The sequence below is a fragment of the Odocoileus virginianus genome, chromosome 21 (assembly GCF_023699985.2).
Source record: "Odocoileus virginianus isolate 20LAN1187 ecotype Illinois chromosome 21, Ovbor_1.2, whole genome shotgun sequence".
Classification (NCBI taxonomy): Eukaryota; Metazoa; Chordata; class Mammalia; order Artiodactyla; family Cervidae; genus Odocoileus; species Odocoileus virginianus.
This window is the reverse complement of record NC_069694.1, coordinates 3,381,629-3,401,667: the sequence shown is the minus strand read 5'-3', so window position 1 is coordinate 3,401,667 and position 20,039 is coordinate 3,381,629. Positions and strand designations below refer to the sequence as shown.

The 20,039-nt window shown below is 38.7% G+C and overlaps 1 protein-coding gene across 1 annotated transcript in view; it reads right to left on the bottom strand.

Moving 5' to 3' along the window:
• Positions 1 to 20,039, bottom strand: part of KCTD8 (potassium channel tetramerization domain containing 8) — a 257,630-nt gene that overhangs the window by 172,780 nt on the left and 64,811 nt on the right. The gene's annotated exons all lie outside the window — the stretch shown is intronic.

Genomic DNA, 20,039 nt, shown 5'->3' with positions numbered 1-20,039 from the left:
AAGGTGTTAATTCTTCCCAACTTTCTCTAAGGATTGAATGAAATCCAAATAAAAATCACAACTTGTATGATATGTGTATGTTATGTACATTTGTAACCAAGTTGCTACTAAATGTGGAAATGAAAAGAGCCAAGAATAGCCGACACTACTGAGGAAGAACAAGGCAAAAAGACTTGCTCAATGGGATATCGGGAGCTATTTTAAAAACACAATTATTAAAACAATATTGTACTGGTACAAGGACAGACAAGTGAACAAATGGAATGAAATAGAGAGTTCATTACCACATGTATGCATATACAGACAATTGATTTTTAACAAAGTTATTACTTTGTACAGTGGGGAAAGGACGGTCTTTTTCAACAAATGATTGTAAGGCAATTAAATATCCACATAGAATAAAATAAAGCTTGACACCCATTATACATAATACATACAGATCAATCCAAGTAAACTATTTAGAAAAATGTGGCACGTAAAACAATAAAGCTTCTAGGACATAACACAGGAAGTGTCTTTGTACAGGGAAGTGAAAGATTTCTTAAACAGTACACAGAAAAAACAAAACATGGAGAAAAAGACTGATTAACTGGACCACATAAAAATCGATTATTTTTGTTTTCAGCATTAAGAAAATAAAAAGGTAAATTATATGCTGGGATAAGATATTTATAATAAACATAGAAAACATAGTTTTTTTAATACAATGTGTGGGTGGTGTGTGTGTGTGTGTGTGTGTGTGTGTGTGTGTGAATCACACAAATCCATAGAGAGAAGAAAAAAGATAGTATCATAGAAAAATACGGCAAGAGATTTAAACAAAATTTCACAAGTGCCCAAATGGAACCCAACCTAATCAGTTAGCTATGAAAATTAAAAATATCCTGCATTCTTGGGCTCCAAAATTATTGATGATGGAGGTTGAAGTCACGAAATTAAAAGAGACTTGCTTCTTGGTAAAACAAAGCTATGACTAACCTATACAGCATATTAAAAAGCAGAGACATCGCTTTGCTGATAAAGGTCTGCATAGTCAAAGCTATGGTTTTATCAGTAGTCACGCCTGGATGTGAGAGCTGGACCATAAAGAAGACCGAGTATTGAAGGAGTGATGCTTCTGAATTGTGGTACTGGAGGACTCTTGAGAGTCCAGTGGACTAAAAGATCAAGCAGTCCATCCTAAAGGAAATCAACCCTGAATATTTATTGGAAGGACTGATACTGAAGCTGAAGCTCCAGTACTTTGGCCACCTGCTGCAAGAGCTGACTCACTGGCAAAGACCCTGATCCTGGGAAAGACAGAAGGCAAAAGGAGAAAGGGGCAGCATTAGATAAAACGGTTGGACAGCATCGCTGACTCGGTGGGCACGAATCTGCGGAAACTCCGCGAGATGTAAAGGACAGAGGAGGCTGGCGTGCTACAATCCACGCGGTCACAGAGCCAGACACGGCTGAGCAAGCCTACAGCAACGACGATGGGCCCGCTGGGCCTTCCAGTCGGCTCAGTGGTGCAGAGCCCACCCTCAGGGCAGGAGATGCAGGTTCACGCCCTAGCGTGGGGAGGTCCCGGGAGTGGGAAAGGGCAACCCACCCCAATGCTCCTGCCTGTGGAGAGCAGCCTGCTAGCCTACAGTCTACGGGGTCACAGAAGTGGGACACGACGTAGTGACCAAACTGCAGACGCACGCATCAGAGTAACTAGCGTTTCAAAACCTGACCTATCCCCAAATTGGTAAGGGTGTAAAGTAACGGCGAAATATCAGTGGGAGTGCACAGTTACATCACATCAGAAACAGCTCAGCAAGAGCCAGCAATGCTAGAGCTGAGGTACATGCTCCTAGCAGCCACACTGAAGTATCACCCGAGAGACATGGAGATAAAAACTAGAACCGATTCACATGCACGTGAAGAGAGAATGGATTTTAACAGTGTAAAGCCGCCACACACACACACAGACTGCATGGCAATAAAAACGAACAGAGTACACCTACACACAACACGGCTACACGTCACACACATCACACCGTCACACACATCACACCGGAAGGAAGAAGCTCACACATCACACCGGGAGGAGGACGCTCACACATCACACGGGAGGAGGACGAAGCTCACACATCACACCGGGAGGAGGAGGACGCTCACACATCACACCGGGAGGAGGAGAACGCTCACACATCACACCGGGAGGAGGACGCTCACACATCACACGGGAGGAGGACGCTCACACATCACACCGGGAGGAGGAAGAAGCTCACACATCACACGGGAGGAGGACGCTCACACATGACACCGGAAGGAGGAGAACGCTCACACATCACACCGGGAGGAGGACGCTCACACATCACACGGGAGGAGGACGCTCACACATCACACCGGGAGGAGGAAGAAGCTCACACATCACACGGGAGGAGGACGCTCACACATGACACCGGAAGGAGGAGAACGCTCACACATCACACCGGGAGGAGGACGCTCACACATCACACGGGAGGAGGACGCTCACACATCACACCGGGAGGAGGAAGAAGCTCACACATCACACGGGAGGAGGACGCTCACACATGACACCGGAAGGAGGAGAACGCTCACACATCACACCGGGAGGAGGACGCTCACACATCACACGGGAGGAGGACGCTCACACATCACACCAGGAGGAGGAAGCTCACACATCACACGGGAGGAGGACGCTCACACATCACACCAGGAGGAGGAAGCTCACACATCACACGGGAGGAGGACGCTCACACATCACACGGGAGGAGGACGCTCACACATCACACCGGGAGGAGGAAGAAGCTCACACATCACACCGGCAGGAGGAAGCTCACACATCACACCGGCAGGAGGAAGCTCACACATCACACCGGCAGGAGGAAGCTCACACATCACACGGGAGGAGGACGCTCACACATCACACTGGGAGGAGGAAGCTCACACATCACACCGGGAGGAAGAAGCTCACACATCACACGGGAGGAGGACACTCACACATCACACCGGGAGGAGGAAGCTCACACATCACACCGGGAGGAAGAAGCTAGGCATGGAAGGACACAGAGTTCACGACTCCATTTCTCAACAAATGGTGACGGTAACATGGTTAGGGATGCATAATAAAACTACAAAGAAAAGCAAGAAAACTACCGACATTAAACTAGTAAGCTTAAAGTCAGCATAAAAATTAACTTAGGAGGCTAAGGCACAGATAGTGATCAGGAAGGCAAAGGTCTATTTCCTGTCCTGCATGCGGTTGCACAGAAATTAATAGAAATATTTACATTTCTGCAATAGAAATATACTGCATACTCTTGCTGTAGAGATTTTTCAGAATATATGTCATGGCAATAAAAATTCAAGTGAAAAACTGAAAAAGAAATAAAAACAAAAGTTACTCTCCAAATGGCAATTTTTAAAAAGCAAAAGACCACACATATACTAATAAAAGAGCACTGGGAATTTTGTCTTATTATTTTATTATTTATTTCCTGCTTGGATTCATGTATTTAGCAAGATTTTAATACACTGTTCCTTCTCCAAGAAGTGGCTTTCCCTAACATATCAAATTATATTTTCTTACTCTACTGATATTTGATTGAAATTAAGGGCAGGATAAATTCTGTAATAGGAATAAAATTAATTAAAATATTGAATATATCATTTACAAAATGTATTGATCATCCAGGTAATCAATTATTTGCAGACTGGGCAGTTAGCAGAACTCAGAGACCGAGAAGGAAATAAAACATGTAGGAAACACTAGTGGGCCTGTTTCTTATGTGTTTCCTGATACACTGAGGTAAGATAATATTCAAAACCCTCAACACAGTTAACTCACTTTATGCAAATATCATTGTCTTCTTTAGTCATTTAACTCTGTTATTTGCCTCCTGTGCTTGTGAGGCTTAATTAAAAAGTTTAAACCCATGTAGAATATTTATCTTCTCTCTAGTTTTAAACAAAATTTCTAGCAATAAAAACCACTCTGAATAAATTCAAGTCTGAGATCAGATAAGACCAGAATGAAAATAGAGAAGAAATTTATTACTAAAAATTTGCATGCGGTTCTCCCCAAAATATTTTTGAGATAGGACAGTTTAACAAAATCATACATTTTTATTCTAACTTTGTGTTGCATAATGAATAGATGTACATATGGCATTTTAAAAAATAACCAATAATGTATTATTCTAGCAGGATTAAAAGCACAGTTGATTATTACATTGAGAGTGCATATACAAGAGCAAAAAACTATTTACCCTTAGCAATCCAACACCTAAATATGTCTTATTTTATAATTTAATAAAATATTTTATTCATAAAAAGAAATGTTTGGAACATATATATCATAAATATAATATAATGGAAAAGTAGATTATTCAGATTGCTTCATACACATCCTTCCAAATTCTCTAAGAAGCTACAAAATCTGTATTTGGTTTATATACTCCAGTACTCCTGCCTGGAGAATTCCACAGACAGAGGAGCCTGGCAGGCTATAGTCCATATGGGGATGTAAAGAGTCAGACATGACTGAGCATGCACACAAAATACATATCTCTTTCCATGGGTTTTTTTTTTTAATTTCCAATATTTCTCCTTCAGTTTTCTCAAAGGCTCTTCTCGTTCCCTCTCCCTTTCCATCAAGTCCATTATCATCTCTTCACTCTCTATAACAAAGCAGAATTTTCCTAAGAGACATCATTAAAAGCCTCCGTATATGCCTTATGCTTATCTGATCTCACATAAGGTGAGATTTTTCTTCCTTGTTTCTACTCATTTCAAGTTTTTTACTGACATAATTCATCTGTCACTGCAATAGCTCTAAGGTTCATTTACCACATTCATTTGCTAAGATCCTTATTCTATAAGGGAGGCTATGAAATCATATTCTCTTGGGATAATTAACACTAGAAGAGTTGTCTTCCTGCCAGAAATGCTTTAGGTAAAACTTGCCTGAAAAAATGAAAAATGTATTAGACAGTGTAAGAAGCCTTTTTTGGTCTTATGGTGTATAATGAGATATTATGTGATTATCTGGGGCATTTTTTAACATGCTTGCCTGAACAACAGGACACTAATTTAGTAATACAACAGAACCTTATGTATTCTGATGGTTTGGGGTCAGAAATGAATGAGACATTCTAAAAATACAAAGTATCAACTAAAAATGCCTTTGTTCTTTCCATAATGGGAATAAATTTGTCAAAGGTTGATACATGAGGGGACATTTCTGCTTTTATAGCTAACATGAGCTAATTTTTAAAATAATAATAGTCATAATAAATGTATTCAAAGTGATATGTACATTGCATTGCTGAAATCATCTAAGAATTCTCCTGAGCCAATACAGGAAAAACACAGTTATTCCAGATTCTGTATATTTTCTAATGGTTTAATGAGGAAATATATCTCTATGAGAGATAATCCTAAAATAATAAAATTATGAATATTAAACAGATAAATGATACCTTAACTCGCCAAATGGTTATTGAAAACTTATTTAATACAGTTCTAAGTGTATGAACTTGCATGACTATAACATGGCTTTGCTCCTGACCATCTTATGGTCTCTTAGAAAAAAGACCTTTACACAGGTTACTACTATTCAGACCAGTAAGTGTTAGGTGTCATAAGAAAGCAAAAATAAGGACCCTACAAACAACAGGAAGAAAAAGGTCATTTTTAGGCTGCGTACATTTGATCAAGAATTTAAAGATGCTGTATCAGCTTACATTAATGAACTGGCGGCATTTCAATACATGATGACAGAAGAAAGGAATTTCAGGTAACAGGAAGATAGAAGTGCAGATGCAGGAAGAGCGAGGCCGAGGATGGAAGAAGGGATTTCTGAATGGGCTTTGGCTAAAATGTTGACCACATATGGATGATTTAATGTGTTGAGAAGTTGTCTGAGCTCAAACTTTGGCTGATTTTGTATGCCAAGTTAAGAATTTTGGACTTTATTCATCAGACAGTTGAGAAGTGTTAATAAAACAAACATTAGTTTCATTTAATCATAACGCCAACTTTTATGAGCTTGTTGATAAAGCCCCATTTTACAGTTAAGGACACTAACACTTAGATTAATGAGTATGTCCAAAACTGAAGAAGAGTAAGTGGTCTTTATTCTATAATCCATATTCTTTTCTACATGACAATGCAGAAGTGACTACAATAATATGAGCAATGCAGTGTTTTGGACAATCAAATAACATGTAAAGTAGGTGGAAAAACAGTGAAGGCAAAGACTGAAGTCAGAAACACCATGAAGTTGGTATAAAAATGGTCCACATCAGATGAAATGTAAACCTGCAGTAACTGTAGTAGGAAAATAACAGAAATGAAATATTTCAAACAATACTGCAAAGAATCCACACAGCTTCTTAACTGAATTATAAAGGAATATCACAATAACTTCAAGTGACTATTTCTATATTAAAGGTGAATTTTTTTAATTCTTTGAAATTTTAATCCAGACAAGACTGGCCCTCCAAAATTAAGAAACAGAAGATATTTAAATACTAAGAAATAGCTCACCAATTCCAAACAAAACTCTCTAAATACCAAAAATGTTATAAGATGTACTTATAATATTTAAGCTATCTGCTTTACTTTTCTGTTCCTATAATTTGGTTTAAAATAACCTGGTTAAGTTAGACAAAAATAAGCATGGTGTTGTATGGATTAAAATAATTCTTGAAATCGATATTTTCAATTCATTTATGCCAGAAACGAGTTTGTATGCAAGATGGTAATTTAACCAAGAAGCTAGAGGAATTAAAAATACATTTTGAAATCAACTAAAAGCATCATTAATTCTAAGTATTTCCTTGATGCTTGTCACCATGGTATCAAATCATAGAACTATTAGAAGAGAAACATTAAAAGGAAGAGACACATTAAAAGGAATGGAAACTTTGACGTCTTTTTATCCCATTGTAAGTCATATCAAAGCTTAGGAACTAAGAAAGATATTTCCACGTTATTTATTCTTAGGTTAAAGGGGGATGTTGGGAAAAAAAGGTGTCTTTGATGTATTCCTGCACATTTTAATGCTGAGACTAGAGTTAGTCTCCAGGAGTATGGATCAGCAGCTAGGGCAGCTACCTGAAAACTGCCTGTGGCATCCATGAATGAAGCTGACCACAAGCCAACAAATTCACAGAGCACAGACTTAAGTAAAATGAGAAAGTGTAATAGGGACCAGGGCAGACAGGGGAGATGTTAGAAAACATAATTCTGCCTCTTCTAGGCAACATCTATATTTTTGCACCAACTTCTGAACAGTCCTTTGTGTGTTATTAAACAACATACAAGTTATATTACAGTTGGAGATTATGGAAGTGTTTCTGCCAGGGAATTCACCTTACAGTCAGAATAAACAGAAATTACTTTAATGGCTTTCAAGCAGACTATTCAGAAGTAGCAAAATATTCAGGTTTACATTTAAATCTTTAGCCACATTTATATCTTAGTATCAGTAACACAGGGATGTTTCAAGGTTCTAAGAGCAAAGTTCATGGACCAAGTTCAAAGACCAAGGTTCATGGACCAAAAAAAAAAAAAAAAATTGTGGTGCTTGAACAACTGGACATCCACAACAACAACAAAAAAATGGTGAGTTTAAACCTAGCCCTTATATCTTTCCCAAAAATCTGCTCAAAATGGATCACAAACCTAAAAGTAAAACACAACACTATGATGCTTAGAAAACAACATGGGGGAAAACTTAGACGACCTTGCTTTTGGAAATGACTTTTTAAGTACAACAAGAAAAACACTAATGATGAAAGAAAAACTGATAAATGACTTTATTAAAATTAAAATTTTCTGCTCTGTAAAAGACACGGAGAGACTGAAAAGACAAGTGATAGAAAATATTTGTAAAACACATATGGGATAAAAAATTGTACCCAAAATATATGAAGAATTCTGAAAACTCAACACAAAGAAACAAACAACCCAATTTTAGAAATGGTAAAATATATATATATATATGTTTGAACAGACATCACACTAAAAAGAAGTACAGATGGCAAATGAGCAGATGAAAATTTGCTCTACATGTGTCAAAGGAAATTACAAATTAAAAATGTGATACTACTACACATCTATTAAAATGGCAAAATCAGGAAATACTGACAACTACACATGCTGGAGAGGATGTGGAGTAACAGGAACTTTCATTCACTGGTTATGAGAAAACAAAATAGTACAACATTCTGGAAGACTCTAATAGCATCTAAATAAAACTAATAACAGCCTTACCAATCTGATCCTGTAATTATACTTTTCCCACATTTGTTGAAAACATAGACACACAAAAACCCATACATGAATATTTATAGAAACTTTGTTCATAAATTCCAAAAATTATGACACAGTTATAATAGGTAAACCAACTCTAATTTGAAATATTATTCAGCAATAAGAAAACGTAAGTTACCAAGCCACCAAAAGACACTGGGTAACCTTAAAGAAAGAACCCAATCTGCAAAGGCAGCATACTATATGCTTTCAACCATATGACATTCTAAGGCTCAGACGGTAAAGAATCTGCCTGCAATAAGGGAGACCTGGGTTTAATCCCTGGGTCAGGAAGATCCCCTGGAGAAGGGAATGGCACCACACTCCAGTATTCTTGCCTGGAAATGCCATGGATGGAGGAGCCTAGTGGGCTACAGTCCATAGGGTCACAGAGTCAGACACAACTGAGCAACTGACATTGAATCTATAGAGACAGCAAACATGTCGATAGTTCAGGCAAGTAAGTGAGGGAGAAGAACTGAACAAGTGGGCACAGGGACGTTTGGGGCGGTAAAACTATTCCATATGCAGCTGCCGTGTAGATCTATGACATTCTGTACTTTCCCAAACTGACAGCAAGTACAACACAGAGATGAACCCTAATACGAACAGTGGGCCATAGTTAATGATAAGGCATCAAGACTGGCTCATCAACTGTGACAAATGGACCACACTCATGCAAGACACTAGTAACAGGAGAAACTACAGGAAGGGAGTCAGGCATATGGGAACTCTATTCTCCACACAGTTTTTCTGTAAACCTATTAACTGTTCTAAAGAATAGAGTCTATTATTAACAATTTTTAAAAGATTAGGAAAAATATCTGTGAACCATTTGGTCTTGAGAAAAATAGGACTTTGCATAACTATATAAAGGAAAATGTATCTTTCTAATGTTCACTGTATCTGGTTCCACCAGAAACGGGCTTCCCAGGCGGGACTAGTGGTAAAGAACCCACCTGCCAATGCAGGAGACGCAGGAGATGTGGGTTTGATCCTTGGGTTGGGAAAATGCCCTGCAGGAGGGCATGGCAACCCACTCCAGTATTCTTGCCTGGAGAACCCCCATGGACAGAGGAACCTGGTGGGTGACAATCTATAAGGTCGCAAAGAGTTGGATACGACTGAAGTGACTTAGCATGCACACACACCACGAGAAACTGGTGGAGGGAAACTATTCCTAAACTAAAAGAGATGACTCGAAAGTCTAAAAAAAAGAATATCTGAAGAATATTTAATGATATAAAATGAATTTCTAAAAATGAAATTAATATACCAAAATATGATACAGAGCTGTTCAGGAAATTTTTTTACAATGAAATATCAGTTTTTTAAAAGTCAATAAAAACAGCAAAATGTATCATCTATAACTTATCAGAAAGGCAAAAAATAATAATCTGAATAAAAATGCATCTATCCAGACTTGATGAAGACATGGCCAAATGATGTTGTCTCCAAAACTGATAAAGATTCAACTGTCTCAAGCTTTTAGGAGCATAGAGAATTCATAAACATATCGGAATTGTAAATATGTATACGAACTGATCCAGTAATATCACCTAGAAATTTATTCTAAGATAATAAAAAATGAAAAACATTTATTTCCAAATATTTATTTTCTCATATAATAGGAAAAATTGGAGGTAGCACTTAAAGGGAAACCATAATAAAGGGAAATTCATTAAACAAATTCTGGTATAGATTACCATGCAATTATCAAAGTGGAGCTGCTATATGTCTCACTGACAAGGAAATATCTTGCTTAAAAATTGAGTTTGAAAAGCAGTTTGTAAAATTACACTTCTAACACAATTTATATGAAATTATATATAGTCTGCATATATACGTTTATTTGTGTTTCACTTTGTGTATGTGTGTGTGTGTGTGTGTGTGCAAAGACAGAGGGCTGAGAAGGAATCTTTGCTTTTATTTTTCACATCTTAACTTCTTAAGAATATAGTAGATCTAGGAAAAAATAATTAAAACAAGCAGGCAAACAAGCAAACAAACAAAAACAAAAACAAAATCAGAAAGCTTATTTAGAAGTACTTCCCTGAGAGGAGACTTGGCCATATGGAGTGGCCAACCTCGCTAATAGTTATCATCATAATAAACATCCTATCTGTAAGTCATTGTAACAGGATTTGGAATTACACTCATGATCAATTTCTGGAACCCAGAATAAGTAACCCAACCTTCCTCTAACTTCCCTTTTGTCATTTGTAAAGTCCAGATAACCACGATGGTGCAATCACTCACCTAGAGCCAGACATCATGGAAGGCAAAGTCAAGTGGGCCTTATGAAGCATCAACACAAACAAAGCTAGTGGAGGTGACGGAATTCCAGTTCAGCTATTCCAAATTCTAAAATATGATGCTTTAAAAGTGCTGCACTCAATATGCCAGCAACTTTGGAGAACTCAGCAGTGGCCCCAGAAATGGAAAAGGTCAGTTTTCATTCGAATCCCAAAGAAAGGCAATGCCAAAGAAGGTTCAAACTACCACACAATTGCATTCATCTCACATGCTAGCAAAGTAATGCTCAAAATTCTCCAAGCCAGGCTTCCTCAACAGTACATGAACCATGAACTTCCAGATGTTCAAGCTGGATTTAGAAATGGCAGAGGAACCAGAGATCAAATTGCCAACATCCGCTGGATCATCAAAAAACCAAGAGTTCCAGAAAAACGTCTACTTTTGTTATTGACTATGCCAAAGCCTTTGACTGTGTGGATCACAACAAACTGTGGAAAATTCTGAAAGAGAAGAGAATACCAGACCACCTGATCTGCCTCCTGAGAAATCTGTATGCAGGTCAAGAAGCAACAGTTAGAACTGGACATGTAACAACAGAATGGTTCCAAATTGGGAAAGGAGTACATCAAGACTGTATCTTGTCACCCTGCCTATTCAACTTATATGCAGAGTACATCATGAGAAATGCTGGGCTGGAAGAAGCACAAGCTGGAATCAAGATTGCCGGGAGAAATATCAATAACTTCAGATATGCAGATGACACCATCCTTATGGCAGAAAGTGAAGAGGAACTAAAAAGCCTCTTGATGAAAGTGAAAGAGGAGAGTAAAAAAGTTGGCATAAAGCTTAACATTCAGAAAACTAAGATCATGGCATCTGGTCCCATCACTTCACAGGAAATAGATGGGGAAACAGTGTCAGACTTTATTTTGGGGGGCTCCAAAATCACTGCAGATGGTGACAGCAGCCATGAAATTAAAAGATGCTTACTCCTTGGAAGGAAAGCTATGACCAACCTAGACAACATACTAAAAAGCAGAGATATTACTTTACTGAAAATGATCCATCTAGTCAAAGGTATGGTTTTTCCAGTAGTCAGGTATGGATTTGAGAGTTGGACTATAAAGAAAGCTGAGCACTGAAGAATTGATTCTTTGGAACTCTGGTGTTGGACAAAACTCTTGAGAGAGTCTGCAAGGAGATTCAACCAGTCCATCCTAAAGGAAATCATCCCTGAATATTCACTGGAAGGACTGATGCTGAAGCTTAAACTCTAATAGTCTGGCCACCTGATGTGAAGAATCAACTCATTGGAAAAGACCCTGATACTGGGAAAGATTGAAGGCAGGAGGAAAAGGAGTCAACAGAGGATGAGACGGTTGGATGGCATCACTGACACGACGGATATGAGTTTGAGCAGCCTCCAGGAGTTGGTGATGGGCAGGGAAGCCTGGCGGGCTGCAGTCCATGGGGTCGCTAAGAGTTGGGCATGACTGAGCGACTGAACTGAACTGAAAGCCCTAGAAACCCCAACCAGATGTTGGGTATACACCTCCCACCCTCTACTTCTTTCCACCCTTACAGCCTGAGTGCTCCTCTTAGATAAGGAATTTCTGTCATGCCATTATAATGTGTTCTGTCCTGCTCTCTGAATCGCAACTTAAAAATTCCTTAAGGAATTGCCATGGCTCTTAAGAAAAAAGGTGAAACAGTTCAGGACACTACCTGACGGCTCTTCCCTACCTGCTCCTACTCTACAACAGGCTGAGCTCCATCCCACGGTCCAGCCGGCCTCTCTCCCTCCAGCCCTCAGACTGGCTGGCTCCCTCCCCTCTCCTCTGCCTCTACTTAACTCTCGCTTCTCCACGTGTCGGTCCAACGTGGTTCTTACCCATGTCCTCCTTGACCTCCTGACTAGGTGAAATCTCCCAATAAGTTGACATATAACGTTGTCACGTCTATTCTCACCGCAGCTAAACTGTAAGATAAATCTGATTAATGCCCCTCCCCCCTACTTCACAGCACGCTCTAAGAAGTACAGGGAACATGTCTATTTTTGTTTTCTATTGCATTGCCAGCACACAGCTTGATACCCAGAAGGAACTCAATAAATCATTTACTGAATAGATAAATAAGTGAATCAATCAATCAATATCAAAGCTAACAGAATTCTTAAAGGTTCATCCCCCTTACAGGATCCAGTTCAGCATATTAGGGTGCAATGTTTACACTGTACATTACGTTTACAACAAAGAATCATATGAAGACTATCACTAAACTTATACATCACATTTTTAGAATATTAAGAAGAAAAAAATTAAGAAATGTTTTAAATACCAGTAAAATGAGAGTAAAACATATTTTCTCTCAACATTTAATTTTTTATGCAAGGGAGAAAGGGGCTCAACATATTTTAAATTAGAAATAATGCCACAATCTACTCAACTAACTAAATCAGCATTACTGATAATCTCTGACATGGCTACAGGAAAATAAAATAATGGTGGTATCTCTTTTTTACTGGCTATAAGTTTGATGATCTAAGGCAGATAATCTTTCAAATTTCTTTTCAGCTATTTGATGCATAAAATACAGGAAATGGGACAACAGAAACCATCTAAAGATATTCAAGATTTCATACTCCTTAAAGCCAACACCATAGGTTGCTATCTTAAATTACGTATAGAGACCCAAGGGGGAAAAATAAACTGACAAAGTACGAAAATTTTTTTTCTTCAAAAAATCTTTCAGTTGTTTTATCAAGATGGCCTTGAGCCGAAATCCTGATACAGGCAGTCAAGTCCAAACTTTGAGATTAAAGGTAAAACCAGGATTTCACAGACATCACCTAGAGTTTCTTGAACAGTTTATCAGTGTCTGGTTTGTATCTTTCTTAAAAGCAAATCAGATTCTGCATGAGCCTCACTCTGGAATTCAGCCAATGACTACTGAAATTCAGTGACACTAAACGAAGAGCAGAATGTTCAATCATAAAATTATTTTTTGGTGAGATTAAGTGAAGCACCACCTTCAGTGTATGAAAAAATCCTATAAATATGGATAGAACAAGCTAGGCTTTAGATCCCTTGACTGCTAGAATTAGCAGCAGAAAGATAAATATGGATTTTGGCACCCAGAACGGGAACAGGTTTTTTTTAGGGGAAAAGCTGTTACGTAAACTAAAAAGTAGAGGTAAACTCAGAGATAACAAACAGTAAACCATGTTAGATTCATCTTCACTTCACAGTATTTTCAGAATCATTGAAAGCAACATAAATCCAGAGTCATAGTTAACTATGGAGGGCAAATGATGATATTTGGAGAAAATATTAACGTTTCATAACCGTTGAGAAAACACACTTTCTAGAAATCTTTCCTCCTGGCACAATTCAGTATGTGGGCTGGGCTGTTTCTAAGTTGATTTTACACATGACTGGACTGCAGTGAGCCACCAGCATGGCCTCTGCTAGCTCCTCTGTCCTTTGCAGTTACGTGCAAGCTGGTCATCCAGGTTTTCTACACCAGGAAATGTACATCATTGAACGTACACCAGTGTAAGAAAGACATAACATGAAAATTTCCTTTCTGGTTAAGAGGGGGAAACTGGAGCATTTACTGGCATTAAAGGATGTAACAATGCATTGAAGAAGGAGAAGTATTCCCTTAGCACAGTCTTCTGTAATTGACTGGAGATTATTTAAGTTCCTTTAGTGTTACCTGTACTTCTAATTAGGTCCAGTTTAACATTCCAGAAAATGATTCCCGAAGGAAAACTTTTTTGCCTTCTACGTAGGAGAACAGAGCATAATGATTAGTTCAATAGATGTTCATGGTTCAAAACAAGACAACGGTATGTTTAAGAGAAGATAACCTTACCAACCCACTGGCAGGGTTTACACATTTTATATGAAGGAGTTTGCAAATTGCAGAGCATTCAACATGTGAAGCTTTTTGAGTTTCACTGCACTTGGTAGATAATCACTTTTTTAAATAAAAGGAGCAAGATGACAATAGATAAGCACAGTTGCTTTCATGGGCACTTATTTCCTGAGTATCTGCATGTTTCTGTTTGCTTGTTTGTTTTAATAAATAATGTCATATCTACAGACTTCAATTTCCCTGGAATTTACACAAATTCTCAACACACTTTCTGGATTAAAAATTACTCAGCTATTTCAGAATAATGAAGAAAATATGAGTTAGATGAGAACAGGTGTCTCCAAACACTGCGGTTCTGTTTCTGCATCTTAGAAATAAACATTGGGTTTGACTATTTCTCTCTTATTCCTGCTTTCTCATAGGTAGCAGATGGCATTATTTTCTGAACTCAAATCTACCTTCACTATCATTAAAAAGATACAGTTGAAATGTACAGTTAAGAAGTACCAGCCTATTTAATTAGATGTTATCATGTATTTGAGATTATAGAATGTTTCAGACCTTCAAGATGTAAATATGGTCAAAATGTATACAAAGTCATACCATTATACTTAGAAATTATACCTCTAGAATTAATCTTATCAGAATAATTAGAAATGGACTCAACATCTTGCATATCATATTATTTATTATAGCATTACTTGAAAACTGGAAAATGAGTGAAACAAGCTAAAGACACCAAAATAGGAGGTTGGCTCGATAACAGTAACATCTGCAATCATGGAGCTGCAAATCACAGGCAATCTGACTAATTCAAGCTTGGTAATATGAGTTCATTTTCCTCACATAATTAGTCTACTGGTAAGCAGTGGCTCCTACTGCTTTAGGTGCTCAACACTACCACCAGGATTTTTCATAGTTCTGACCCAACATCCTTAGACTGTCTCATTCTCATACTTAAAAGATGGCAGTTATAGCTCAGACCTCTTCCAAGGCAGAACGAAGGGGATAATGGTAAAAAAAAAATCTCAACATATCAGTCCTTTTTACATAAACCTTCCCGGAAATCCAGAAAGAAACTTCTACTGAAATCCTATAGGCCTTACATAGGTTATATTGCCAACCCTAGCTAGAAATCAAGTGCTAAAGACTAGTATTTCTTTTTCAGCCTCAATTCCTAGAAGTAGAAAGAGGTGGAAATGTAAGCTGAGTTAATAACCAACAGTAGTGGCCACATAAACTACATTTTTGAGATAAGTTAATGAGAACAGGAACTTTTATCTCTTGCCTTTTAACGCTTGGAACACAAAAATGTTCAATGAGTGGTGATGAATGAATGCATTGATAACTAAATGCAATATAGGCAGTCACAAACATATATTTTTCAATGATATTAAGAGCACTGGGGATTGTTCCCAAAAAATATATGAAGAAAGCAGAGTACAAACCAATATATTCTGTGACCCTAATTCTGAAACATATACATATAAACAAGATTGAATACAAATTCCATATAGTTTAAGTGATTCTCTCATTAGTATCACTGTGAGTAACCTTGTTGCACCTTAGCATCTTCATTGTAAATTTGGTACATTCGAACTGCTTTCTTTCTTTTAGTTTCCCAGCCAGTATTAAAATTTTGTTTTAGCTTTGTTTTCCTGCCTGATTCTCTAGAAATTATGCTCCAGATAACTTCTGTGGTGCTTATATTCTGCTGCACCTCTGTTTGAGGTCAATCTTGACTGTGAAATGGTTTATGAAAAAGGGAACAATTGGTGAACACTGGTGACAATTTTTGTAATTCTACAGAGCCACGCAGTTTCTTTTCCTATCAAAATAGCATGATTTCCCACTCGATAACATTTTAGTGGTGTTAGGTGAGTTCTAATAAGCACAGTATGTCATGCAGTCCATTAGAACAATATACTAAAGTCCCTGCTCCCAAGGGTTTCACAGTCCAGAAAAAGGCAAACAGAGGTAGTAAGACTGTAAGTACATGCAGATGCACCAGTGGTACTAAAGCTACAATGAGAGTGTGGGCACAAGCGTGGAGGAAGATCATAGGATCAACCAGGCCAGGAGGGATGAAGGCAGCTCTGTGGATAAGGCGCTACACACACGGGTGGACTCTGGGAGGGAGGGGAAGGAGGTAAAAGCATTCAGCAACAATAAAAAGAGAATCTATCATGAATGATTACACATTTCTATGGAAAGAAGCCTAGGGCATTTTTTTCCTTCAATCACTTTACTCACAAACCTGCCTCCATATCCAGTTAAGTTTCTGATTAATAAACATCCTTCACTGCGTCATAAAGGAAAGGTCTTAAAAGTCAATAATAAGATGACTTTCCAGGCACAGATTTGTATCTTAACTCATGCTTCTCAAAATCAGGCCACATTTCAGAGACATTGCTTCAAGCATTTTAAAAACCTGATATACTATCAGAAGGTGCATGCTTAGTGCAGAGAAACAGCCCCACATTATCTTTCATTACAGCCCTACTATAATTGAAATCCCAGCCTTATAAATGGTGTTGGAAGGTCGTCCATATGATAGGTTTCAGGAGCTCGTAAAGTATGGAGGGACACTTCTCTATTCAGTAACATAGAATGATGCATCTATTGCAAATGCTAATATTTTATATAAAATAAGTGCAAAGTCTTTACCATTACTAGCAGAGCCCACCCATCCTGAGCTTTGCTTCCTCCTCCCCTCACGTGGCTGATCTCTACTACTGGCGACACATACACCTCACTTCCTCTGGAATCCTTGGCTAACTCTGGAACCTGGGAGAGAAATCGTCCCTATTGGCCTCCTTATCCTCCCATGCTCCTCATCCTAAAACATACCTATTAGCTGTCCTTGTCCTTCACTGCACTTCCAGTGCTCATGGACCATGGACCCTCAGGAAGTCTCAGTACAAGATTACAGTCCAGAGACAGGGCTCCAGAGCAGGGCTGCCTGGGACCGGTCAGAGCCCAGCTCAACCACTCAGTGGCTTCATGACGGGATGGCTCCCAAATCACTGCAGATGGTGACTGCAGCCATGAAACTAAAAGATGCTTGCTCCTTGGAAGGAAAGCTAGATTTTCTTCTAGTTTTCTCCTTGGAAGAAAACCTAGACAGTGTATTAAAAAGCAGAGACACTACTTAGCCAACAAAGTCAAAGGGATGGTCTTTCCAGTAGTCATCATGTATGGAAGAAGGCTGAGTGTCAAAGAAACTGATGCTTTTGAACTGTGGTGTTGGAGAAGACTCTTGAGAGTCCCTTGGACTGCAAGATCAAACCAGCCCATCTTAAAGGAAATCAGTCCTGAATATTCATTGGAAAAACTGATGCTGAAGCTGAAGCTCCAATATTTTGGCCACCTGATGCGAAGAGCTGACTCATTGGAAAAGACTGTTATGCTGGGAAAAATTGAAGGCAAGAGAAGAAGGGGACGACAGAGGATGAGATGGTCAGATGGTATCACCGACTCAATGCACATGAGTTTGAGCAAGTTCCAGGAGATGGTGCAGGACAGGAAAGCCTGGTGTGCTGCAGTCCATGGGGTTGCAAAGAGTCGGACACAACTGAGCGACTGAAGAACTTAAGAACTAAAGAACAACTTAACCTGTTTATTCCCTAGCTTCCTCATTTGTAACATGGAAACCATAACAATATTTATTCCACAGTGTTGTAATTAAGATAAAATGATTTAATACTTTAAAGCGTTTATTCTGGGACTTGACCTATATTAAGTATTATACAAGTTTAGATATTTTAATAGTGCTTGCCCAAGACTGCAGCCATGAAATTAAAAGATTCTTACTCCTTGGAAGGAAAGTTATAACCAACCTAGACAGCATATTAAAAAGCAGAGACATTACTTTGCCAACAAAGGTCCATCTGGTCAAGGCTATGTTTTTTCCAGTGGTCATGTATGGATGTGAGAGTTGGACTGTGAAGAAAGCTGAAGAATTGATGTTTTTGAACTGTGGTGTTGGAGAAGACTCTTGAGAGTCCCTTGGACTGCAAGGAGATCCAACCAGTCCATCCTAAAGGAGACCAGTCCTGGGTGTTCACTGGAAGGACTGATGCTGAAGCTGAAACTCCAATACTCTGGCCACCTCATGTGAAGAGTTGACTCATTGGAAAAGACCCTGATGCTGGGAGGGATTGGGGGCAGGAGGAGAAGGAGACGACAGAGGATGAGATGGCTGGATGGCATCACTGACTCAGTGGGCATGAGTTTGGGTAAACTCCAGGAGTTGGTGATGGACAGGGAGGCCTGGCGTGTTGCGGTTCATGGGGTCGCAAAGAGTCGGACACGATTGAGTGACTAAACTGAACTGAACTGAACATTATTCCTGGCCCCAAACTTATAATAAATTGTGTTGTGTTGACTAAAGGAATGGAAGAAAATCACAGACCAGAATTTTTTTCTCCCATCCCTTTCTTTCCACTGTTCTGCCTATTTTCCCTCCTTATTTCCCAGACTGAAGCTCCTTTCACTTCTTTTTTATTCTTTCTTCCTCTCTCACTCACATTTCAAACATCCAATCAATACTGTAAGATATTATAAAGTCCTTGGATTAGAACCTATGCAATTCCACACACCTCATTTGCTGGGCTGAAAGGTAAGGCTTAGCTAAAGATAAGTTCATTTCTCCTTAAGTAACATTCTTTAGAAATAACACAAAATAGTTTAGACAACTATAAAGAAAGGTAAGTGAAGATTACAGTCTTCTCAGAAGAACTGGAGCAATCCTTGAAATCAGTATTTCAAGTATAAAAGGCTCAATACATGCTAGCCCAGAGTATCTATAATTTTCTAGGTGATCAGACAGGTTTTTACTATAAACTGATGAGAAGCCCCAAATTCAAAGTATAGACAAATGCAAAAAGTATACAAAGGTGCTCCTGGAGAAGAAAGAACAATCAATGAAGAGGAGTACGCTGGCACGTGTAAGAAGAATTTTTTCCTATATTTTAGCAGACCGAGAGGCTGTAGAAACAGGAGCAATGCCTTCACACCTGAGGTATGACTGAAGCTCTCTTCTCATATCCCACGGCCTTCTCTAGCTCATCTACCATGGGTACATGAGGATGTCCAATGTCCCATACGGTTAGATGGTAAATGTAACCAGAGGCTCTGCCTACAAAGAACCCCAAGGCAGAGATTAAGCAGAAAGTAACAGGACCCCCAGCCCCTCTTCAGCCTCAAGACACAGTCATGCTCTCAACCTAGTTTCACCAGAAAAGCATGCAGTTTGGACTGATGTGGGCTTCCTTTACAATGCTGACTTTTTTCAGTCTAATTACTAATGCATTTAATGTTAACATTTTCTATCATCAGCTAGGACCACCAGAAGAAAGAAAATTAAGTGATTTTAATCTCATCCCACAATGTATGTTAGAAACACAAAAATATGTTTTCCCTTGCTAATAATGGCTATGAGCAAGGCAATGGGAATACAGGTGTGAATAAAATGTAGCTGTTTCCACTGAGGAGCTCACATTCAAAGTCAAGGATGTGAGCCATAAACACCAATACAGTATATTAATGCATATATATGGAATTTAGAAAGATGGTAACGATGATCCTAT